Below are 11625 nucleotides of genomic sequence, written 5' to 3' on the forward strand. Positions count from 1 at the left end.
GGATGGTTGAATGGATGGATGGATATGTTGAAGGGGGGATGGATGGATGGATATGTTGATGGTTGGATGGTTGAATGGATGGATGGATATGTTGATGGGTGGGTGGATGGATGGATGGATGGATATGTTGATGCATGGATGGATGGATAAATATGTTGATGGGTGGATGGATGGATGGATGGATGGATAAGTTGATGGGTGGATGGATTCTAGATGACTGGATGGTTTGAGTTGATTTTTCCTCATGGTGTTATAATAATTCTGGGTGAAGCAGTTTCCAGTGTAATCACTCATTGTGCAATGTTAAGTACACAGCAATGGCAAACTTGAGCCGCACCTGGAGAATGGCTTAAAGATATAAGAGGCACGGCGGCAAAAAGAGGCTTATGTGAAAAACAGGTGTACACTCAGTAGTGTGCTCTGATCCTCCATCAGGAGAGACTTTAGCTGGGCCTTAGCCTCAAAAACCGTGTTTCTATTTGTGTGTGTGGGGGGGGGGCAATGTAAAAATATTAATTATTGTTATACAATGTCACAAAAATGATGCTATATTGATGTGACAGCCTGATCTCACGAGGAAATGTAAGTATTTTACGTTTTTTCAGTTAAGTGGCGTATTCATACGAATTCGCACAAGTTCAGTCGTATGAAAATGTACGATTTTAAAAAGGAGGCGTGGCACCTAACCCCACCCCTAACCCTTACCATCATTGGGTGATGAGCAAATCATACTAAATTGTACGAATTAGATCGTACGAATTCATACAAATTAGCCACTAAATCAAAAAGTTACAAATTGCCGTGAGATTGCGTTGGATGTGCGGATCCACAGCTGTATCCCTTCTAGATTTTACCCCACAGAAATGTAGCCCTGCCCATGTATCTCCTAGATTAAAAAAAGAGACCCAATGGTGTATTTTTCCTTTGCGACTCGAGTCAACTAGCCCTTGAACCCTTCCTGTCTACAGAAGACAATACGTACCACAGACTGAATTTGCTCCTTACCGGATGTTGCCACAGGACATCCCAACAAAAGGTGATCAGACAAGACCCTACTGCTGAGAAACAGCGTCCCACGTCTGACCCGAGCGCACCAGGTCAGTGCAACAGGAAGCGACCCCTTATGTAATATGTATGACCTCACAGGAAGGCCACCGAACAAAGGTTTTGCGGGGTTTTTCTTTTCCTTTGGATGTACTACAGATAAAGGTCCACTGTGTCTCTTCCTAGGGGTTACAAAGAAGCTTTGTTGTCACATTTCAGGGAGAAGGAGGAGGGGAAAGAGACAAGCATACAGTTGAAGTCAAAATGATTCACCCTCCTGTGAAATTTGTTTTCTTTCTCAAATATTTCCCAAACGACGTTGAACAGATTCAGGAATTTTTCACAGTATTTCCTCTAATATTTTTTTCTTCCGGAGAAAGTCTTATTTGTTTTATTTCGGCTTAAATAAAAGCAGTTTTTAATTGTTTTAAAATTATTTTAAGGTCAACATTATTGGCTCCTTTAAACTATATTAGTTTTGGATTGTCTCCAGAACAAACCACTGTTATACAATGAGTTGCATAATTACCTTAACTTTACCCTAAGTACCCTACACTACTGAAAAATCCAGCTTAAACCAGCCTAGGCTGGTTGGTTGGTTTTAGCTGGTCGACCAGGCTGGTTTTAGAGGGGTTTTGGCCATTTCCAGGCTGGTTTCCAGCCATTTCCAGCCTGGTCTTAGCTGGACAGGCTGGGAGATGACCAGCTAAAACCAGCTTGACCAGCCTAGCCAGGCTGAAAGCCCAGCCAAAACCAGGTATGTCCAGCTTAAACCAGGCTGGTCAAGCTGGTTTTAGCTGGATTTAGCTGGTCATTTTCCAGCCTGACCAGCTAAGACCAGGCTGGAAATGACTGGAAACCAGCCTGGAAATGGCCAAAACCCCTCTAAAACCAGCCTGTTCGACCAGCTAAAACCAGCCAACCAGCCTAGGCTGGTTTAAGCTGGATTTTTCAGCAGGGTAGTGAAGCCTTTAAATGTCACTTTAAGATGAATACTAGTGTCTTGAAGGATATCTAGTCAAATCTGTCATCATGGCAAAGATAAAAGAAATCATCAGTGTTGGGCAAGCATCTTGGCAAATGTAGTGAACTATGCTATCACTAAGCTCTACGTATAATGCATAGATATATATATTAGATGTCGCCTACCCTGTTGTGATCTATTCGAAATGAATGCGGTACCAAGCTGCAGTGGAGGAGTGTGGCCATCCAGAGCCAGAGATATACACATATACACATATATCTATGATCGGGAATTTCCCCGGAGGTCAGTATGCATTTTTTTTTAAATGACTAAACTTATAAATTTAGGCGAAGCAGTGGCGCAGTAGATAGTGCTGTTGCCTCACAGCAAGAAGGTTGCTGGGTCGCTGGTTCGAGTTGGCCTCGGCTCAGTTGACGTTTCTGTGTGGAGTTTCCATGTTCCCCCTGTGTTCGCATGGGTTTCCTCTGAGTGCTCCGGTTTCCCCCACAGTCCAAAGACATGCGGTGCAGGTGAAATGGGTAGGCTAAATTGTCCGTAGTGTATGAGTGTGTGTGTGGATGTTTCCCAGAGATGGATTGCGGCTGGAAAGCCATCCGCTGCGTAAAAACCTGCTGGATAAGTTGGCGGTTCATTCCGCTGTGGCGACCCCTGATTAATGAACAAAAATTAGATTCCTGACAAAATTAGATTCCTGTTTTTCACTGGACAAGCTGGGAGATGACCAGCTAAAACCAGCTTGACCAGCCTAGCCAGGCTGGGAGCCCAGACAAAACCAGCTATGTCCAGCTTAAACCAGGATGTACAAGCTGTTTTTAGATGGTTTTAGCTGGTCCAGACCAGGCTGAAAATGGCAGGAAACCAGCCTGGAAGTGGCCAAAACCCCTCTAAAACCAGGCTGGTCGACCAGCTAAAACCAGCCAACCAGCCTAGGCTGGTTAAAGCTGGATTTTTCAGCAGGGATAACATACAAAACATACAAAAAGGCAAAAAAACTAAATCTTACCTATGAAATGTTCTGCCTATGTGCTTTGTTTTCTTTGTTTGCTCGTTACTACACCCGTAGACAGCGCTAAAGCCTAGAATCTTCACGTAATAACACTCTCTTGACTAGTTTGGTTGAATGACATTTGTCCTGGGAGCACTGTACCAACATGGCGGCGCTATTGACGCATGCTCAGGGTCCCTATGCGAAATCTAGTGTATATATCTATGCGTAAAATGTAGCTTAACCACACTAAAAGCTAACCCCGGGGAAATGTAGCAAGCTAAGCTAAAAGCTACATGGCAAAAGTAGCTTAATTAGCAACATCTAAGCTATTTTTTTCCATTTTTATTTCATACTTCAAAAATATACAGGAGGGCTAATACTTCAGCTTCAGGTGTATGCATCAATTGTCTCCTGTGCTTTTGCTGCGTGGGCGACTTGTCGGCAGTAGGCCAATCTGACTAAAAGTAAAAAGCTACTCCAGACCGGCGGTGGGTTATTTGGTTGGTTGGAAGCTTACTGCTGGCCTGCTTTATCCCTGTCTGTCCTGTGCTATAGGAACTGAAGTCCTGGCAATGATAAGAAAGACGAACTTTGACTTTCAGCAAACGGAGCTATGGATTACCACACTTGAGCAAACAGCGGGCGCGATCGGCCTTAGTTTTACAAACATCCTTTGAGCCACAGATTGGCTTCCTGATGCATGATACAACAAATGTCATGAGATAGGACGGGGCTTAAAATACACAAGCTGCCAACTAAGTTATTTTTCCCTCCAACTATAACAGGGATAGTTAACCCAGAAATTAAAATTTTGTCATCGTTTACTCATCATCCACTTGTTTAAAACTAATTTGAGTTTATTTCTTCTGTTGCACACAAAATAAGTTACTTTGTTGAGAACAATTTGCCAGTGACTTCCATAGTAGGAACAAAAAAAAAAGGGATTTTGTTTGTATTTTTTAGTTCCTACTGTGTATGTACAGTTGAAATCAGAATTATTAGCCTCCTGAATTATTGTCAACGTTAAAAATAATTAAAAACTGCTTTTTTTCTAGCCGAAATAAAACAAGACTTTCTCCAACACGGGCTCATTGTGAAATCATACCCTTGTACACATATCTGGAGAGCAAAAATTATGTAGCCAGAGCTACGTATGGCTGAATTTCATCATTAAAACGAACGCTATGGGGCAGTGTGACGCAGCAGATGGTTTCTGTTCCTCTTCCGCCTACCAGCTGACTGCTTACCTCCGTATAGACGGCTTTGCCACTGTTACCAGTTTGCTCAGTAGCTCACCTCGTACGATGGCAGACTTGAGACATAGACTTGAGTTGACCACGATGACAAGGTTCGATTCCGACGAATAACGGCTCCAGAAAGCAGGTAAGACAAAAACACATGTCAAAAAAATGTAATTAACAAGTAAATAACCAACGCAATCTCACGGCAATTCATAACTTTTTTATTTAGAGGCTAATTCGTAGGAATTTGTACATCCTAAGTCATACAGTTTAGTACGATTTACTCATCACTCAATGACGGTTGGGGTTAGGGGTGATGTTGGGTGCCAGGCCTCCTTTTAAAAAATCTTACATTTTCGTATTACTGAACTCGAACGAATTCGTACGAATTAGCCACTAAACGGACAAAACGTAAAATACTTACGTTTCCATGTGAGATCTGGCTGTAAATAACAGAGTGAGAACGTGGTAAAAATCAGGCGGATGTGAGGGCTATTATTTTTATGGATTGGTTTCGAAAACACTGATTGGTGATCGGTCGGTTGGTCAGTCGTTCAGTCAGTCGACAGCAGCCTCTAGTGGATTTACGCGAGAACAGCAAGCGCTATAGAGGAATTGACGAACTAAATTGTCTGTAGTGTATGAGTGTGTGTGTGTGTGTGTGTTTGTGAATGAGAGTGTATGGATACTTCTTAGTACTGGGTTGTGGCTGAAACGGTATCTGCTGGAATAGTTGGCAGTTCATTCTGTTGTGGTAAACTCTGAAATAGAGACTAAGGGCGTACTCACACTATGTTATCCGAACTGTGCCCAAGCTTGTTTCCTGGATTTAAGAAGTGTGAGTGCTCTGAATCGGGCTCAGGCACGGTTCACTTAGCCGGCCCTGGCCCGGTTGGAACAGGTGTGCCAGAGTGCGGTTCATTTGGGCTTTGGCGTGGTACGCTTGTAGTGTGAGTGCAAAGCGAGCCTGAGCCCAAAACTAAAGACAAGACGTGACTTTTAAGGGGCTGTTTCATATGTGTTTATTAATCATTCGTACTGTTCAATGAACGCAAACTGTCGTAGATTATTAAAGACGCAAACCCCTCACTGCATGACAGCTGCACCTTCAGCAAACCTCCTAATTCCTGCAGCACGAGGGCTTTATGATTGTTTATGAGCGTCAAAAGTGGCGGATCTGTTCGGCGAAATATTTGAAAGTGTGTCACCGCATATCAAACCACTAAAACAATATAACTAAAGAAATCTCCACTATGCTGAGCAAAAGAGCGTAAATAAAAAACCAACGCAATCTCACGCCAATTCATAACTTTTTTATTTAAAGGCTAATTCGTAGGAATTCGTACAATCTAAGTCATACAGTTTAGTACGATTTACTCATCACCCAATGATGATTGGGGTTAGGGGTGATGTTGGGTGCCACCCATTAAGGGTGCTTTCACACCTACACTTTTGTTTCGGAACCTGTCTTGCTTGCCCAGTTATCGCGGTTCGTTTGGCATATGTGAAACCACCAATCGTGCTCGGATCCGCGCCAAAACAATCGCTCAGAGATCACGATTGAAATGAACTCTGGAGCGGATTGATTGTAGTAAGAAAGCAAACGATCCGAGCCCGGTTTTATCACAGTGTATTATAGATATGTAATAGGCATAAGGCTATATGAAGAGAGAATTATGAGGAGGGCACGAGGTCATTCCAGACATCCCAAGTCTCCCGGAAGTTGCGTGAGTCTCCCGCAAATACACAGAGACTCCAGGATGCCCACAAACGAGTGATAATCTCCCGGTAATCACGCGTCTCCCTTCCGGTCCTCAAATACGTCGCGCACCCCTCACCCCTCCCCACCGTATCCGTCCTCGCTTTTCAGACACGTCGCACGCACCTTGTCAAACACCACAAAAACCACCACCTCCCCTGACAGCTGATCAGGACTCTGCAAAATAAACCATGAAACTCTGACCAATGTGAGGAGAGTTTACTCACACGTGACTTGTTTTAGCTCTTTTGGTCCGTTTAGAAACGTTGCCGTGTGAAAGCGAACCGCTCCAAGAGCAAAGAGCAACAATGTAACAATTTTAATCCCTGTTTCAGGACAACTGAATCGATTCACAGGTGTGAAAGCAGCCTAAGAATCTACCAAAACAACTGCGGGAAAACGTAGTAAAAATATGAGTTGTTTTTTTTTTAACATCGAGGAATGAGAGAGCTTTTTGCAATGTCACACCACACTTCCAGATTTTCTTTTAAGCTTGGCTCCGAATGCTAAGAATTCCTCTGTGCTTTGAGCTGTAATGATGGAGAAAGCTTTTCTCTTTCTCTCTCTCTCTCTCTCTCTCTCTCTCTCTCCACAGTGACGTTCAAAGGAATGCCGCAACAGGAACCAAATTTAAGCGCCGACCGCAGCTTGAAATATATCTCCACATGCATGTCATTGTGGTGCGGAATATGCTTGTGTAACAATTACTCAATTGAAGTTCTCCCGGTTCAAGATGGTTGAGGCTAATGAGATTGTTTTATGTCAAACTGACGCTTGTGTACACTTCACGCTGGGACTGATCTCAAAGGAGGAACTGTTATAAAGGTAAAAACAATGGAGTCATGGGTAAATTATGCCCTGCGCTCATGAGAGCCCGCTGAAAGTAAAAGATGGAGCAGGAAAAAAACGCAGGCTTTCAGACTTGTTACTGTTAACAGTCTGGATGATCGTCCAGAGCACACGGCATCCACAAAATACCTGAAATGCTGATTCCACAGTACACATTTCCACAGTGTGATGGTCCATCCAAGATGCCTCAGAGCGCAGAGAAGTCTTCTGGACACTGTTAACATAGGGCTTCCTTTTGAGACCATACAGTGTTAACTGGCATATGTGAATGTAACTACGTATTGTGGTACTTGATAAAGGTTTGCCAAAGTAGTCCTGAGCCCATGTGGTGATATGGCTTATAGATGAATGAGGATTCTTGATGCAGTGCCGCCTGAGGGGTCAGAGATCACGGTTGTCCAGCTTAGGCTTGCGTCCTTGTTCTTTATGCACTGAAACTCCTCCAGATTCCTTAAACCTTTAATGACGTTCTGCACTGTTGAAGGAGAAATATCCAAATGTCTTCAAATCTTTCTTTGTGGAACATTGTTTTTAAACATTTCAGTAGTTTTCCAAACTGGGGATCCTCGGCCCATCTTTGCTCCTAAAGGACTAGACCTTTCTTGGATGTTGCTTTTGTACCAAATCATAATTACATTAATGGGTATAATTGGCTATTTACAGCTACTGTGTGCTTAAAAACTGAAGAAGTGATAAGCAATTTCATGTTTAGTACGGAATCATACGAAAACGTGAGTATGGGAACAAATTCCCACGTAAAATATAGAAAAATAACGGCATAAAACATTGTGTTTAAAATTTCGCGTAAAAGCGAAAACTAAACGCAGAAGAAGAAACAACGACATCACATATGTAAGGTTTATAAGTGTGAATCAAAAACAGAAACTTGTTTAGACAAAATCAGTTTCTCTGATATACTGTTGTTAAAAGTAAAGTAAAATAGAAGTAAAAAATAACAATATTCATTCATTCATTTTCCTTTGGCTTATTTCCCTTATTTATCAGGGGTCACAACAACGGAATGGAAGAGCACTTTTCTCTGTTGTGTGCGTGTGTGCGTGTGTGTGTGTGTGTGTGTGTGTTTATGTGAAGCAGCTGAAAACACCTGCTAAAGCTCTGCTGCTTCCACACAATGATGGCTCTGTCCAGGAGACTCTGACCAGCCTTATAACGTCCTTTTATTCTGTTTTTATTTAGCACTGGAAACACAACACAAACACACTGCACTGCACATCAACAAACGAACGTATGAACTAACTTTCTTTACAACTTAACTTTAACACCGACTGTTATTGTTGTTAAAAATAAAATAAAGTAAAAATTAAATTAAAAAAATTAATGAAGAATAAATAAAGTATATGAAGGAATGAATGAATGAATGAATGAATAAACAAATAAAATGAATGAATGAATGAATGAATGAATGAATAAATGAATGAATGAATTAAATAATGAATAAATAAAACAATTAATGAATAAATAAATAACTACAATGTATGAAGGAATAAATACATAAACAAAGAAATAAATAAATGAATAAATAATGAATAAACAAAATGAATGAATAAATAAATAAATAACTAAATAAATAAAAAAATGCATGAATGAATGAATATAAATTGAATAAAATAATGAATAAATAAATAAAATAAATAAATAATAAACAACTGTATGAATAAATGAATAAATAAAATAATGAATAAATAAAATGAATGAATGAATGAATGAATGAATGAATACATAATTAAATAAATGAAATGTATAAATGAATGAATAAATAAAATAATGAATAAATAAAATGGATCAATTAATTAATAAATAAATAAATGCATGAATGAATGAATGAATATAAATTGAATAAAATAATGAATAAATAAATAAAATAAATAAATAAATAAATAAATAATAAACAAATGTATGAATAAATGAAAAAATAAAATAATGAATAAATAGAATGAATGAATGAATGAATGAAAGAATACATAAATAAATAAATGAAATGTATGAATGAATGAATAAATAAAATAATGAATAAATAAAATGGATCAATTAATTAATAAATAAATAAATGCATGAATGAATAAATATAAATTGAATAAAATAATGAATAAATAAATAAAATAAATAAATAATAAACAAATGTATGAATAAATGAATAAATAAAATAATGAATAAATAAAATGAATGAATGAATGAATGAATACATAAATAAATAAATGAAATGTATGAATGAATGAATAAATAAAATAATGAATAAATAAAATAGATCAATTAATTAATAAATAAATAAATGCATGAATGAATGAACATAAATTGAATAAAATAATGAATAAATGTATAAATAAATAAATAAATAAATAAATAAATAAACAAATGTATGAATGAATGAATAAATAAAATAATGAATAAATAAAATGAATGAATTAATAAATACATAAATAAATAAATGAAATGTATGAATGAATAAATAATTAATATAATGAATAAATAAAATGAATGAATGAATAAATAAATACAAAATGTATGAATGAATGAATAAATAAAATGAATAAATAAATACATAAATAAATAAATAAATAAACGTTTGTAGGATTAAATAAATAAATGAATAAAAAATTTAAAATAATTAAAATGAATTAATGAATGAATAAATAACATGAATGAATGAATGAATGAATGCATAAACAAAAAACAAATGAATGAATAAAATAATGAATAAATAAAATGAATAAATCAATGAATGAATAAATAAAGAGAATGTATGAATGAATAATTAAATAAATAAAATGTATGAATGGATAAATACATAGACAATAAATAAATACATATAATAATGAATAAATAAAATGAATGGATGGATGGATGGATGGATGGATGAATGAACACATGTACATTTTCTGTGTCTCTGACTGTCAGCAGTGGTTATTCAAGGATAAAGTGTTCTGAAACTTCAGTGCACTGAGAGTCAGTTTAAAGTGAAGCTTTTATCAGAGCATCCGTTCCTAATAACTCATTTCCACCCACAGCAAGGTCTGTCCTTTAAAGAAATGCAGTGCGTTCATCTATCATCCAGAGCAAACACACTCCACTGCACAGAACATCTCCAAACGTCAGCCAGGACGACCGCGCTGCTTTCCCAGAGCATCACCACGGACCTTCCAGAGGCCTGAGGAGATCTGTGTGTGTGTGTTTGTGTATGTGTGTTTGAGAGATTTTGTGTGTTTCTTTGCATGTGTGTGTATGTTTGAGTGAAAGATTGTGTGTTTCTGTGCATGTGTGTGTATGTGTGTTTGAGAGTTTGTGCGTTTCTGTGCATGTGTGTGTATGTGTGTTTGAGAGTTTAAGTGTTTTTGTGCATGTGTGTGTATGTTTGTTTGGTTGTTTCTTTGCACTTGTGTGTGTGTATATGTGTGTTCGAGAGTTTTTGTGTTTCTGTGCATGTGTGTGTATGTGTGCTTAAGAGTTTGTGTGTTTCTGTGCATGTGTGTGTATGTGTGTTTGAGTGTATGTGTGTTTCTTTGCATGTGTGTGTGTGTGTATGTGTGTTTGAGAGTTTGTAAGTTTCTATGCATGTGTGTGTATGTGTGTTTAAGAGTTTGTGTGTTTCTGTGCATGTGTGTGTATGTGTGTTTGAGTGTGTGTGCGCATGTGTGTTTGGGAGTTTGTGTATATCTTTGCATGTGTGTGTGTTTGTGTATGTGTGTTTGAGAGAGTTTGTGTTTATTTGCATGTGTGTGTGTGTGTGTGTGTGTGTGTGTGTGTGTGTGTGTGTGTGTGAGTGTATTTGAGAGAGAGTTTGTGTGTTTCTTTGTATGTGTGTGTTTGTGTGCATGTGTTAGTCTGTGTCGGTGTTTGTGTGTCAGTGTGTGTGTGTAAATGTGAGTGCTCTGATCTGTCTGTGTGTGTAAATGCATGGTTGTGTATATGTGTGTGTGTTTGAGTACTCATATGTGTGTGCATGTGTGCATAAGTGCATGTGTGTGTGTTTGAGGATGCATGTGTGTGCGTGCACATGTGTGTTTGAGTACGCATTTGAGTGTGCATGTGTCTGTGTGTAAGTCAGTGTGTGTGTGTGTGTGTGTGAGTCTCCCACCGCAGTGCATTAGTGAATCTACATTAATCTTGGCTGACACGGGCCAGGAAGGGCCTCTGAGAGCGCCGGGATGGAGCGCGCTCACACCGCCTGCTCAAATATTTATCCAGGATGTTTTTTTCGCCAGGGAAAGAGAGGCATGTCGCAGGTTAACTAGATCAAGATGAAAAAAGCCATTGAGCGGAGAACTGCAGATGAGCTCCGTCTGCAGAAGTGAACAGGTGGAGGAGACCAGAACCGCTGCAGATACTTTACCAACCGCACCAAAAACTGCAACCACAAATCAGAACAAGTTGGGACTATATGGAAAACACAAGTAAATAAGTAAAGTAGTGATTTCCAAATTTACTTTCACTTGGATTTCATGACAGACAACACAACAAACATGATTTAATGTGTGCCTCATGATTTTTATAGTTTTATTTTTAAGGGAATGAATGAATGAATGAATGAATGAATGAATGAATGAATGAAAATAAATGAATAATAGAATGAATGAATTAAAAAAAAAGAAAAGAATGAATGAAAGAAAGAAAGAATGAATGAATGAATGAATAAAAGGGAATGATTGTATGAATGAATGAATGAATGAATGAATGAATAAAAGGGAATGATTGTATGAATGAATGAATGAATGAATGAATGAATGAACGAACGAACGAACGA

This window comes from Danio rerio, chromosome 21, assembly GCF_049306965.1.
Source record: "Danio rerio strain Tuebingen ecotype United States chromosome 21, GRCz12tu, whole genome shotgun sequence".
Classification (NCBI taxonomy): domain Eukaryota; kingdom Metazoa; phylum Chordata; class Actinopteri; order Cypriniformes; family Danionidae; genus Danio; species Danio rerio.